This window comes from Stenella coeruleoalba (assembly GCF_951394435.1).
Source record: "Stenella coeruleoalba genome assembly, chromosome: X".
NCBI lineage: Eukaryota > Metazoa > Chordata > Mammalia > Artiodactyla > Delphinidae > Stenella > Stenella coeruleoalba.
This window is the reverse complement of record NC_137152.1, coordinates 73,047,943-73,063,816: the sequence shown is the minus strand read 5'-3', so window position 1 is coordinate 73,063,816 and position 15,874 is coordinate 73,047,943.

Below are 15,874 nucleotides of genomic sequence, written 5' to 3'. Positions count from 1 at the left end.
TCAAGTCCAGGAAACACAGAGAGTCCCACACAGGATAAATCCAAGGAGAAACATGCCAAGATACATATTAATTAAACTATCAAAAATTAAATACAAAGAAAAAATATCAAACACAGCAAGAAAAAAGCGACAAATAACATACAAAGGAATCCCCATAAGGTTAACAGCTGATACTTCAGCAGAAACTCTGCAGGCCAGAAGGGAGTGGTAGGACATATTTAAAGTGATTAAAGGAAAAACCTACAACCAGGATTGCTCTACCCAGCAAGGATCTCATTCAGATGAAACAGAGATATTAAATCTTTACAGACAAGCAAAAGCTAAGAGAATTCAGTACCACAAAACCAGCTTTACAACAAATGCTAAAGGAACTTTTCTACACCAGAAACACAAGAAAAGGAAAAAGACCTACAATAACAAACCCAAAAGAATTAAGAAAATGGTAATAGGAACATACATATCAATAATCACCTTAAATGTAAATGGATTAAATGCTCCAATCAAAAGAAATAGACTGGCTGAATGGATACAAAAACAACACCTATACATATGCTGTCTACAAGAGACACACTTCAGACCTAGGGACACATACAGACTGAAAGTGAGGGGATGGAAAAAGATATTCCATGCAAATGGAAACCAAAAGAAAGCTGGAGTAGCAATTCTCATATCAGACAAAGTAAACTTTAAAATAAAGACTACTACAAGAGACAAAGAAGGACACTACATAATCATCAAGGGATCAATCCAAGAAGAAGATATAACAAATGTTAATATTAATGCACCAAACATAGGAGCACCTTAATACATAAGGCAAATGTGAACAGCCATAAAAGGGAAAATCAACAGTAACACAGTCATAGTAGAGGACTTTAACACCTCACTTTCACCAATGGAAGATCATGCAAAATGAAAATAAATAAGGAAACACAAGCTTCATATGATATGTTAAACAAGATGGACTTAATTAATATTTATAGGACATTGCATCCAAAAACAAGAGAATACACTTTCTTCTCAAGTGCTCATGGAACATTCTCCAGGATAGATCATATCAAGCCTTGGTAAATTTAAGAAAATTGAAATCGTATGAAGTAACTTTTCAGACCACAATGCTATGAAACTAGATATCAATTACAGGAAAAATTCTGTAAAAAATACAAACACATAGAGGCTAAACAATACACTACTAAATAACCAAGAAATCACTGAAGAAATCAAAGAGGAAATCAAAAAAATACCTAGAAACAAATGACAATGAAAACACAATGACCCAAAACCTATCATATGCAGCAAAAGCAGTTCTAAGCGGGAAGTTTATAACAATATAACCCCACCTCAAGAAACAAGAAACATCTCAAATAAACAATCTCACCTTACACCTAAAGCAATTAGAGAAAGAAGAACAAAAAAAGCCATAGTTATCAGAAGGAAAGAAATCATAAAGATCAGATCAGAAGTAGATGAAAAAGAAATGAAGGAAACAATAGCAAAGATCAGTAAAACTAAAAGCTGGTTCTTTGAGAAGATAAACAAAATTGATAAACCATTAGCCAGACTTATCAAGAAAAAAAAGGGAGAAGACTCAAACAGAATTAGAAATGAATAATGAGAAGTAACAACTGACACTGCAGAAATACAAAGGATCACGAGAGATTACTACAAGCAAATATATGCCAATAAAATGGACAACCTGGAAGAAATGGACACATTCTTAGAAAAATACAGCTTCCGAGAATGGACCAGGAAGAAACAGAAATTATAAACAGACCAATCACAAGCACTGAAATTGAGACTGTGATTAAAAACCTTCCAACAAACAAAACTCCAGGACCAGATGGCTTCACAGGCGGATTCTAACAGTAAGAGAAGAGCTAACAACTATCTTTCTCAAACTCTTCCAAAATATAGCAGAGGGAGGAACACTCCCAAACTCATTCTATGAGGCCACCATCAACCTGATAACAAAACCAAAGATGTCACAAAGAAAGACAACTACAGGCCAATATCACTGATGAAGATAGATGCAAAAATCCTCAACAATATACTAGCAAACAGAATCCAACAGCACATTAAAAGTACAATACACCATGATCAAGTGGGGTTTATCCCAGGAATGAAAGGTTTCTTTAATATATGCAAATCAATCACTGTGATAAACCATATTAACAAATTGAAGGAGTAAAACCATATGATCATCTCAATAGATGCAGAAAAAGTTTTGACAAAATTCAACACCCAATTATTATTAAAAAAAAAACCCAGAAAGTAGGCATAGAGGGAACTTACCTCAACATAATAAAAGCCATATATGACAAACCCATAGCCGACATCATTCACAATGGTGAAACTGAAACCATTGCCACTAAGATGAGGAACAAGACAAGGTTTCCCACTCTCACCACTATTATTCAACATAGTTTTGGAAGTTTTAGCCACAGCAATCAGAGAAGAAAAAGAAATACAAGGAATCCAAATCAGAAATGAAGCAATAAAACTGTCACTGTTTGCAGATGACATGATACTATACATAGAGACTCCTAAAGATGCTACCAGAAAAGTACTAGAGCAAATCAATGAATTTGGTAGAGTAGCAGGGTACAAAATTAATGCACAGACATCTCTTGCACTCCTATACACTAATGATGAAAATACTGAAAGAGAAATTAAAGAAACACTCCCATTTTCCCTTGCAACAAAAAGAATAAAATACCTAGGAATAAACCTATCTAAGGAGACAAAAGATCTGTAGGCACAAAACTGTAAGACACCGATGAAAGAAATTAAAGTTGATACAAACAGATGGAGAGACATACCATGTTCCTGGATTGGAAGAAATAACATTGTGAAAATTACTATACTACCCAAAGCAAGCTACAGTTTCCATGCAAACCCTATCAAACTACTGATGGCATTTATCACAGAACTTGAAGAGAAAATTTCACAATTTGTATGGAAACACCAAAGACCCAGAATAGCCAAAGCAATCTCGAGAAAGAAAAACGGAGCTGGAGGAATCATGCTCCAAGACTTCAGAATATATTACAAAGCTACAGTAATCAAGACAGTATGGTACTGGCACAAAAACAGAAATATAGATCAATGGAGCAGGATGAAAAGCCCAGAGATAAACCCACGCACATGTGGTCACCTTATGTTTGACAAAGGAGGCAATAATATACAATGGAGAAAAGACACCCTCTTCAATAAGTGGTGCTGGGAAAACTCTACAGCTACGTATAAAAGAACGAAATTAGAACAATCCGTAACACCATCCACAAAAATAAACTCAAAATCGATTAAAAAACTAATGTAAGGCCAGACACTATAAAACTCTTAGAGGAAAACATAGGCAGAGCATTCTATGACATAAATCACAGAAAGATTCTTTTTGTCCCATCTCCTATAGAAATGGAAATAAAACCAAAAATAAATAAATGGGATCTAGTGAAACTTAAAAGCTTTTGCACAGCAAAGGAAACCTTAAGCCAGACGAAAGACAATCTTTAGAATGGGAGAAAATACTTGCAAATGAAGCAACTGACAAAGGATTAATCTCCAAAATTTACAAACAGATCATGCAGTTCAATATCAAAAAAAAACCAAACAACCCAATCCAAAAATTGCCAGAAGACATAAATAAATACTTCTCCAAAGAAGATATACAGATTGCCAACAAACACATGAAAGTATGCTCACCGTCACTAATCATTAGAGAAATGTAAATCAAATGTACAATGAGGTATCACCACACACCTGTCAGAATGGCCATCATCAAACAATCTACAAACACTAAATGTTGGAGAGGGTGTGGAGAAAAGGGAACCCTCTTTCACTGTTGTTGGGAATGTAAATTGATACAGCCACTATGGAGAACAGTATGGATGGTCCTTAAAAAAACTAAAAATAGAGCTACCATACGACCCAGCAATCCCACTACTGGGCATATATCCCAAGAACACCATAATTCAAAAAGAGTCATGTATCACAATGTTCATCGCAGCTCATTTACAATAGTCAGGGCATGGAAGCAACCTAAGTGTCCATCGACAGATGAATGGATAAAGAAGATGTGGCACAAATATACATTGGAATATTACTCAGCCAGAAAAAGAAATGAAATTGAGTTATTTTTAGTGAGGTGGATGGACCTAGAGACTGTCAGACAGAGTGAAGTAAGTCAGAAAGAGAAAAACAAATACCATATGCTAACACATATATATGGAATCTAAAGGAAAAAAATGGTTCTGAAGAACCTAAGGGCAGGACAGGAATAAAGAGGCAGACATAGAGAATGGACTTGAGGACATGGGTAGGGGGAAGGGTAAGCTGGGCCAGAGTGAGAGAGTGGCATGGACATATATATACTACCAAATGTAAAAAGATCACCAGTGGGAAGCAGCCACATAGAATAGGGAGAGCAGCTCAGTGCTTTGTGTCCACCTAGAGGTGTGGTATATGGAGGGTGAGAGGGAGGCACAAGAGGGAGGAGATATGGGGATATATGATATATATGTATAGCTGATTCACTTTGTTATAAAGCAGAAACTAACACACCATTGTAAAGCAATTATACTCCAATAAAGATGTTTAAAAAAAAAGTGACCTAAATTTTGTTATGTTGGCAACTGCCAAATAGCATCCTAGAAGCATAATTTTTAAAAAAGTAAAATATCTTTCTGGAAGTAAAGGAGAGCAAATACTGAATTTATCATGGTGTAAAAAAAAAAAAAAAAAAAAAAAAAACAAGAAATACATGATATAGGCTCATAGGCCTTTCCCAGGGAAATTATGAGGAATATATCAACTCATAACCTTCTTAAGAATAGGGGCAGTATGCAATTCTTTTTTTCTGTATCCTGGAGCCACCAGAGCTAAGATCACAAATGTTCGTCCATAGTAAGTACTAGGTAAACTGAATTGAGACAATAGAGCAGAATGCTTAAGAGCATAAGAGAAAGACCAGGTTTCACGCTCTGGTTCCAGCTCTTATCAGACAAATAACTTGTCCTTAGTTTCCTTTAGATGTATTATATTTCTGGAATATAACTCTATGGTCAAGAAACTTACTACAGTATGTTACTGATAACTGTGAAAATAGATAAAATTTTAAATGGGTCACCCAAACCTACCAGAAATAGTGCAGGATGTATTACATCAAGGTGGTTAAGAACAAAAACTTGGGCATAAGGTAGACCTAGGCTAGAATACTGCCTCTTGTCCTTACTGTTTCTTAGTTTCCTCATTGGTAAAGTGTGGAGAGTAATTGTATCTTCATTAAATAAAATAATGCATTACATTGCTTACTCCAGTGCCTGACACTGAGTAAAAATTCAACAAATGTTAAGTCATTATCATTAATGGAAAAAAATCTCAGGTTTCATTATATGCTTGTGATGTATTGCTTTGTCACATTTGTGTAGATATTGATTAACTCTAAAACATTGGGGTAAAATCCTGATTTAAATTATTCACTCTTGTATTAATCTCAGCAATTCAAATCTTTGGATTGAATTTTAAAATGTAGATCTTGTACTGAATATAATTTCATTCAAATGCATCAAAGATGTATTACACTTTCAGTGGGAATTTAGGGGGATACCCAGTTCAATTCTATTAGCTAACTCATGTTGATAACTATATCTTATCTTTATTTTACAAATGTAATCAATTTGATTTTTAGAGACTTCAAGATACTGAATGTTATATTCAATACTTCAGAGAACAATGTTGTCCATAAAAGCACGGGGCACATGTTGTTGTTGCTTTTTGTTGTAGTTGTTACTTTGTTTGCTTTAGTTTTAGAAAATGGATATTTAGTATTTTATCTAAAATACTGAAATAGTCATCATGGGATAAATCCAGAAATGTGTTGGGCTTCCCTCTCTTAATCTTGATGTTAATATTCTTTTTATTTCAATTCATATAGAACAGAGTGCTCCCCCATATATATACATATTTTTGTTGTTTTGTTTGTTTGTTTAAGGTTTCTAAAGGCACTAATGGATTCAAATTGAAAACATTTAACTGTGGTGGGGGGGCATTGGGAGTTGTGTGGTGGGACAAGGATACATTCATGGGATCTGTTTCTTGGATCATCCAGAAATTGGGATGTTGATTTTGTTTATCACATATGTCCCATGTATGACTAGGTGTGAATGAATTGAGTTTATGTGTGCATATAGAAAACCATTAAATGACTATCCAATATTTTTATTAATTATTATTTTCATAATCATTATCATTGATTATGCAGTTTTGAGGCATGTCAGTTATTGCTACTGAGGTTTTATTTTTTCCACATAAATACTGTCTGTGACATCATAACTCCAAAGTAAAAAACATTTTGTGGTAAATATCTGTGCTCATGTATTAATTTTCTATTCTGCTGTAACAAATTACCACAAACTTACTGCCTTAAACAACACAAATGTATTTATTATCTTACAGTTCTAGAGATAATAAGACAGAAAGAAAGTTTCACTAAGATGAAACCAAGGTGTTGGTAGGGCTGTATTCCTTCTGGAGAACATAGGGGAGAATCAATTTCCTTGACTTTTCCAGTTTCTGGAGGCCACCTACATTTCTCGCATGTGGTCCCACATCAATCTGACCTCTGCTTCCGTAATAGCATCCCTGTCTCTATTTCTGACCGTCCTGGCTCCTTAGGGACCCTTGTGATTACATTGAGCTCACTCAGATAATTCAGGATAATGTTCTCCTATTAAGATCACATTGCAAAATCCCTTTTGCCATGTAAGGAAACATTCCCAGGTTCCATTGTTTGGATGTGGACATACTAGGGAGGCCATTATTCTGCCTACCACAGCTTGTGTGTTTTCAGGGGATAAAAGTTTAATGGCTTAATATATGAATGTCTTCAATTTAAATACTTGTACTTTGATAATGGTACAGGGTGATTTTCTGGTTTCCAGTTATAAGTAATAGGAAATTCATTTTAAGACACTGATTGACCTTAACAATTATAATACCAGTTAAAAATGAAACACTGTTCCATAATTTAGTGTTGTTCATCTGTAGATTAGATATAGTCAAATATTTCTAATGATTTATTAATTAATCTTTAGCCCTTTTTTGCCATACGTATTTTTAAGTAATTTATGTCAATTACCTTACCCAAAGTGTATTTCAGAAGCTTAGGCTTTTGTTTTATTCAATAACTTGGTCTGAGATTGGGTTATCTCAGCAGAACAAAATAATTTTGCCTCAAAATAGTAAAAAATTTAAATGTATGGAAGTATCCCTTTCTGTTTCAAGAGGATGAGAGACATGTTTTTCTCTTTCTTTTAAATGGCTAAAACTGGCTTTTTTTTGTGGTTGTTCCCTATCAGCTTCGAAGGTCATGGTTGAGACCAGGACTAAGCCTCTTGAATAATGTTTACAGTGTTCTCAAATGAGTTAAAAATGGACTAAATTGTTTTGATTCTACAGTAGTAAAGGTCAGAGAAAAAATCAGTTTAGCCAGTCTTGTCTAGTTCCTAAGTACACATAGTAAAATATGCTATAAAGTACAGTGAGGAATTTTTAACTTTAAAAGAAATTGGTAGCATAGTGATTAGAATGCTTGTCATGTGTATTTAAATTGCTGGCCAAGGACTTTGAAATAGGGGCTATTATTAAAGGTTTCAGACCAATCACTCTTTCCTTTTTATGTTTGCACTCTTAGTCACATTAGACTACATTATTTATATGAAAAATATTTAAATTTATCCCCTTTTCAAGTTACTGGGCATAGTTACTTGAAACTATGTATTTTCTGTGTGTGGGAGAGTAGGGAGAGAAAATACTCATGATTTCCAGCTGTTACATACATGATCTGAAAAGCCTATATTTACTCTGGTTTAGGATTTTATTCTCCTTCTCAGGAATCACTTAGGAACAAAATAAAAAAATAAACTGTTCTCTCCTGTGGCTTAATCCTAGTGAACTTGACACAATTTGTGCAACTGTAATCCAATAAAATGTCAGTTCAGAAATACCTCAGAAGGATTGTTAGCATTAGTCTCCTCTAGCAGATTTCTGCTGCTGCATCTGCAGAATCTATGAAAATAGGATTTCTTAATAGACTTGTAACTTGTTCATTAGTCAGAGTGCTACTTATTTAGACTGTCAGCAATTACACAAATTTTCAAGTAAAGTTTAAGCCAATGATTAGTTATAGTTGAAATATACAAGTGAGGAACCTTTATTATGAGCTCAGCTCAGAATATTTTAATGATGATTTTGGTTTTGAGGATGGGCCAAAAGCAATGATTTTCTTCCTGCAAATCACCCCATTGTAATATAAGTTGAACATTTGAAAAACATAATAGGAAAGAGGTAGATTCTTTTATTAACTCCCTCTGTGGCTTACTAGGTCCTTTCATCTAAGACTGAGACCAGAGGAATTGCCTTTAACACATCAAAATGATGTCCACACATGCATATAGTGGTACCTTACTATAGCTAAGACATGTAGTCTTGGAAAAAATTCATATTGTTTCCATGGGTAAATATCCCTATTGGGGAATGCCCTTTGCACTCCCTTCCATATATTCCAAATTATGACTTTGTTTCTGTTCAGTTCCCCTTTTCCATCAAGATTTTCCTCTAGTCCACTGCCCAGCTTAAAAAATAAAAATGTACAAAACTACTGGAAGCACCCTCTCTGTAAGCCTCTTACTGAATATATTTCCTCTCTACCTACCAACATGAAGTAACTCCTATGCTGAATTAACAGTTCGCATCAATAAACAATATTTATCCTTTTAATACACATATATGCATTACTAAATAATTTTATATTTTTTCCAAAATTTTTATGAAATATTTCAAACATTCAGCAAATCTGAATGAATTATATAATCAATACTTGCATACACACTTTCTAGATTTTACCCTTGACATTCTACTCTATATGCTTTTTCATATGTCTATCCATTTTAGTATTGTTTTATGTTTTGAAACTTTATGTAAATTGTCCTTTGTTTTTCAGAGAACAGAGTCATACCTTAGTGCTAGTACTTATTATTATTATTACTACTCCATTTTAGTATACTTCAGCTTGTTTAAGAAAGAGTTAGATTATCTTAAATGTAGATACAAGATAAAATAAAATTTAAAAATAGTGGAGTAATAACATCTGTACTAAAGGAAAATAGGATAGAAAAGATACAATGCAGCAACAAAATATGTGCTATGAAGTCCTGTACACTTGCTAGAAAACATTCACAAATTTGACTCTCTGTATTTTAACAGCCAAAGTGGAGAAGGAAACACAGTTAGTTTAAAAGACACATTTATTCATTTAAGAGTATTCATTGAGTTCTATTAAGACACTCCCTTGAAAGTCTCAGTATACATAAAAATAAAAGCAAACTAGTTTTTCAAGAGAAGCATAATTCTTCCTGGGCCTGAGGCCAGAGTGAAATTCCTTTTGTGGGTCACCATAAAGAGAATACTGTGTAATGTAGTGAACACCATACCCACCAACATTCTCACAGTAAATAGAACTATGAGTTTCAGAGGATAGTTTCTTATAATGTAGTTGATTACCAATGGCCAAAGAGCCATTTTGAGAAAGCCATTATTTGAGAAATCAAAATGGTTTGGCTCCATCACACAGCTCTCTGGTTATCTGGCTTCCTCTAGGGATAGATTTTAAAGTATAGTCAGTTCTGGTATCACAGGACTTATTGTACCCTAAAACTCACATTTTTCAAAATTGCACAGTATAAATCACAGGGCTCATGGCAAAAAATTGGGTTGGGGGCACAACATTGAAACACTTTGTTAATAACACATTTAAAAAAACAAACAAATAATAGGAACTTAATAAATATGGTAGCACAGTTTTACATAGGTTAAATGGTTAAAATATAAAATACATAAATGCTACAATAAATATGGCACCTTACCTTGAAAAAGATCTGAAGTTTTCTTGTGGAAATGGGTTTCAGAAGAGTTGCAGCTTGTGAGTCATTGTGAGGTTGCATGGAGGGATTATCTGAAATCACATGGAAAGTTGTAGCATCAGATTTTGATGGGTATGACTCATTTTACTGAGTTTGGAATTGTTGCCAAACACCACAGCTAAAAATCTTTTCCAGTCTTACATCCTGACCATGTTGCTCGGCATTTAAGTGTTCTTCAAACCCTTCCTGTAGCTCTTTAAGGCATGAGTTTATAATACTCATTTATCCAAAATTGAAAATTTGGTCTACTGTATAGATTAACTTATGTATCACTGCTGGAAATTATTTTGTAGATTTCTCATCTGCACTCATGGCTTTGTCTGACAGCTAAAGGCTTTGAGAATTGTAGATATGCTTCAAACCATAAGGTTGCCACCACTAAGATTAAAAGACGTCACATCTGCAGGATTTGATGATTTCTATTTAAGGCCGTTGTGTATAGATAGTCTGTTCTCTTTGTGAGAAAATTTATTCCCAGTTGTTGTGTTTTTTGGTCTATTATACACTTGATAATATTTTTCACTTTCTCAGTTTCTTTAGGCCTTGTTGTTCCTGACTCTATAGCAGTACTTGAAGTTTTTCCAGCCTGTATGAGTTTTTTTTCCATACTGACAACCAATTCTCTGATTCTCCAACACTAACTGGGGGTCCAACAATTCAATTCAATTCTGACACTACCTAGAGTTAGAATCAGATCCCACAAGACTTTCTCCACCTCTGATGCCAGTGATAAGTCGTAGGGACCAGCCAGACTTCTGACTGACCTGCTATAAGTAGGGGTTCCCATGACCTCATCCTCAGGTTTGACAATTTGTTAGAATAGCTCCCAGAACTCAGGAACACACTTTACTGGTTTATTATAAAGGATACAACTCAGGAACTGCTAAATGGAAAAATGCTTAGGAAGGTTTGGGGCTGTGTGAAGTGCAGCTTCCATGCCCTCTTTGAGTGCACTACCCTTTTAAAACTTTGATTTGTTCATCAACCTAGAAGCTTCTTGAATCTAATTGTTCAAGAGTTCTTATAGAGCACGATCTCCAGTCCTCCCTGTACCCCAAAGTCAAGGACTGGGGCTGAAAGTTCCAACTCTCAAATCACTTGGTCTTTCTGGTGACCTGAACCATCTTGAGACTATCTAAGGACCTCATTCTAAGTCACTTCACCAACATAAACTCAGCTGTGATCAAGAAGAGCTCATTATGAATAACAAAATACACTACTATTACTCAGTAAATCCCAAGGGTTTTAGGAGCCCTGTGCCAGGAATCTTGGACAGAAACCAAATATATTTTCTATTATACAACACAGCATAGACATTTCTTTTGTTTTTGCACTTAGTCACTGACGGGTGACAAAGTGGATTCCTTTCTCACTGTTGCTTGGAAGACATCACATGTTCTTTCAGTTATTTTCTTTCTAAACACTTTATAATTTCAAACTTCTCCTCAATACTTAAAATTTTCCTTTTCATGCACTGCTTGGTGTTTTTGAACTAAGACACTTATCCATGCTGTGGAAGTTGATATTTTAAAATATAAAGATGCTCACAATTTCAAAAGAATGCCAAAACAAAATATTGTAGGATGATATATGTGGTGAACTAAAGTAGCTGATCGATTTATGAGACGTGTGCCTATGTATTTTTACACTGAGCACAGTTTTCTGTGTTCACCTAATGACTTTTGGACTATAATCAAATGTGAAATTCTCTCAATGCTCAAATTGTTCCTTAATATACCAATTGTGTTGGAACAAATTCATGTCTTCAAAAAAATGTTATGGCAGAACTGACCACATCTTGAGGAATGAATGGACAGCATAGTCTTCAGACAATACTACCTAAATAATGTATATATTTCTCACCTAAAGTTGTTTTATAATATTGAACAATAGAGCTCAAGATGATCTTCCCTAATAAGTAGCTGGAGTGCAGTTATTCTATGCTGGTATTTATATGAACTACTACATGCCTTAACCTGGAAAATCAGAGCTAAGATTCAGGACCCAACACTCTATCTTCCTTGCCAAAATTAGCTAATTAGCTATAAGATCAACCTTTAGCAAAAATAAATAAATACAATTTAAAAATAAGATAAAATACAAATTTTAAAAAGGTGAAAGGCAGTAATTTCTGATACTACTACCATCCTTTAGTATTTTAAAATTTAATGTAGCTTATGATGCAATTTCAAACACTTAAGTCAGCATTTATCATGTTTTTACAAAGTCCATGAGAGCAAGCCATTTACCCAGTTAATCAAGCAACAAATATCTGAGTCCAAGTATAGGCAATAAGTTTAAACTCCTTCAGGAAGCATATATCATTCTTTCCATTTTACTTTCTTCATACCCTATTTATTTGCTGCTGCTGCCACTATATTACTACTACGAAGTTTGTTTCTATCACCATTAGAAGTTGCCCCATAATTGACTAAGCGCAACTTAGCTCAAGGATGCTTTATATGAAAACTACTGTAGAAATCTTTACCTTGGAAGAAGGCACAATATTAAAGTTATGTCATACTTTATCAGCTAGTCTCCCGTAAGAGAAAAGTACTTTGAGATGTTCTCTTGCTTTTTGGCATTGTATAATTTATCAAATAAAATGAACAGCATCATCCACAAGAGATATGTGAAAAGCTGAGTGACTGATTTGAACATTAGGCTCAAACTATTCCCTTTCTTGTCATTTCCAGCAGACAGCATGAAACAAATTTGAAAGCTTTCTTTTAGTGGAGTTTTGTTTTGTTTTTTTCGGTACACGGGCCTCTCACTGTTGTGGCCTCTCCCGTTGCGGAGCACAGGCTCCGGACGTGCAGGCTCAGCGACCATGGCTCATGGGGCCAGCTGCTCCGTGGCATGTGGGATCTTTCCGGACTGGGGCACGAACCCATGTCCCCTGCATCAGCAGGCGGACTCTCAACCACTGTGCCACCAGGGAAGCTCTAGTGGAGCTTTTGAAATAAGTCAGCCACCCTTAGGGTGTGGGACTATAACTTCTGGTTCTACCTAGTGGGAAAGCACTATAATATGAGAGAAGACACTGTTTTGAACAGTTTGTAGTATAAAGATAAATGCTTACTATTAAAAAAGGAAAAAAAAAAAGAAAAGTACACCATTTGAAATGCTAGCCCACCAAAAAATGGTGACTTTTTAAAACTTTTTATTGGAGTATAGTTGCTTTAAAATGTTGTGTTAGTTTCTACTGTACAGCAAAGTGAATCAGCTATACATATACATATAAATGGTGACTTTTTTCAAGGAAATTCATAATATCATGAATCAGAGTATAGGACAGTGTTCTCCACTAATTTCTAGTTGGAAGGGGTACCTTCTTTGAAGCCCTTCAAAGTGTTAATACAAGAGAAGTACACTTGTGAAATGTGAATTATAAAGATAAATGAGAGATGGAGAATATTACTTAAACCTAGATCCTTCTATTATTATTCCTGGTAGGAAATAGCAAAATATTTCCTGTTTTTATGTTAAAAGAGAGGAAAAATAAAATTGACAAAAATTATTATTTTTAATGATGAATGTTGCCTTGAATGGGAGCAGTGTTAAAAAAAGAATAATATTTAAACACTGTAATTAAAGGAATGTGTTTTCTCTTACAATTCTGTAGCATAATAAGTCAATATGTTAATATGTTTAATTATACCTTTTAACACCTTTGAATGAGATATTTACATAGTGTATTTCAAAAGACAAATAACTGACCCATAGCCTATAATTTATTGGATATTCTTAAGGCTATTTTATTTTGATATTTAGGTCTTATTATAATTTAATATTTTTATTCAATAAACATTTTTTTAAACAACTATGTGCTAGGGACTCTGTTAGGCATTGGGGAAAAATAAAAATAAGATATACAGTATAGCAGGAAGTTCTTTAGACTCTATGACATATCCTAATATTATCGATCAAATACAAACTATCTTTTTGACTTGAGTAGTGTCAATATAAAGAGATGATGCAGCAGCTTTCTTACAATCATCATTAGCATATTAATTAAATTAAAGACATTATAAATAGGAAAATCCATTGTCTCTTTGAGGTATAGTTGACTTATATATTAGTTTCAGGTGTACAACATAGCAATTCGATCTTTTTATAGATTATACTCCATATAAAGTTACAAAATATTGACTATATTCCCTGTGCTGTACATTACATCTTTGTAACTTATTAATTTTATACCTCGTAGTTTAGAAATCAGTTATATTCATACTGTTTCTATTTACTTAAAAAAAAAGGTCCAGTAGAATGAAGCTGCTTTGAGCAATAGAGCATGTAATAATTCATTTGTGAAAAGTTCCATTATCCATAAACTTGCTACAATATTCTTATCTGTTCAAAACTGAGTCCTTTTCCTATTTCATTCATTCATTCATTTATTTATTCGTTCATTCATTGTGGTGATAATTCATTTATCAAGCAAAGCCTCAGCCCTAGGCATAAAAGGAGAAGTCAACATGGTTGCTGTTCTCAAATAGCTCAGTCTCTTAACTTGTTCTAGCCCTCTATACTCATTTTTCCTAAAACGACTGCACCCCTGAAAGATTTTTCAATAGTAATATAAGATCAAGTAGTTCAGGACAAAGGTTTGAAGCAGGGAAACAAATCAGAGTAGAGTAAAGATCTGATCCCTTACCTTCTTCAAAGCCCTTTGGCAATAAGCTCAATATTCTACTATAATAATAGAAGAGAAAAATTGGTCCAGGGATACCCCCTAAACTTCAACTCTTTCCTATACAAGACAGCTTATTTTATTTATTTATTTTGCAGACACTTAAATAGTACTTAACACTTGCAGTGTTCCAGGTGCTGTTTGAAACACTTCAAGATCACAAAGCACTTTATAAGTAGGCCCTGGGTAGTAGAAAATATACAGTATAGAAGCTGGTAGAATTGAAATTTCTGGTGAAAAACTAATCATAAGGTTAATAATAACGACTAATACAACATGTGCCTGGGATTTATATACATTTACTTTTAATACCAATTGAAAGCCTATAGACACAACCTATTGCCATCCCAGTTATACTGTTGAGTAAAACAGAGGTTAAATAAATTGAAGGTCATAAAGTACTTGATGGAGCCTGGATTCAAATACACATCTGTTTGACTCTAAAGCATAAGTTCATACACATCACACTGAACTGGTTCTGTGTGAATTTGGATGCACAGTTAACAACCTTCTGGCCGTAAAAATTCTACCTCATAGCTTCTCAAATATTCTGAAACTCTACCATTATTGATTCATTTTTAGGGATCTCTTTCATTTTTTAATTGAGCTATTTTTTTTATTGGAACTTTCTTTTTATTTTATTTTTTTAACAACTTTACTGGCTTATAATTGCTTTACAGTGGTGTGATAGTTTCTGCTGTATAACACAGTGGATCAGCTATGCATATAAATATATGCCCATATCTCCTCCCTCTTGTGACTCCCTCCCACCCTCTCTATCCCACCCCTCTAGGTGGTCACAAAGCACTGAGCTAATCTCCCTGTACTGGGTTGCTGCTTCTCACCAGCTACCTGTTTTACATTTGGTAGTACATATATGTCATGCCACACTCTCACTTCATCCCAGCTTACCCCTCCCCCTCCCGTGTCCTCAAGTCCATTCTCTTCATCTGCATCTTTATTTCTGTCCTGTCCCTAGGTTCTTAAGAAACTTGTTTTTTTTTTAGATTCCATATAAATGTGTTAGCATACGTTATTTGTTTTTCTCTTTCTGACTTACTTCACTCTGTATGACAGTCACTAGGTCCGTCAACCTCATTACATATAACTCAATTTTGTTTCTTTTTGTGGCTGAGTAGTATTCCATTGTATATACGTGTCACATCTTCTTTTTTTAATTCTTTTTTTTAACATCTTTATTGCTTTA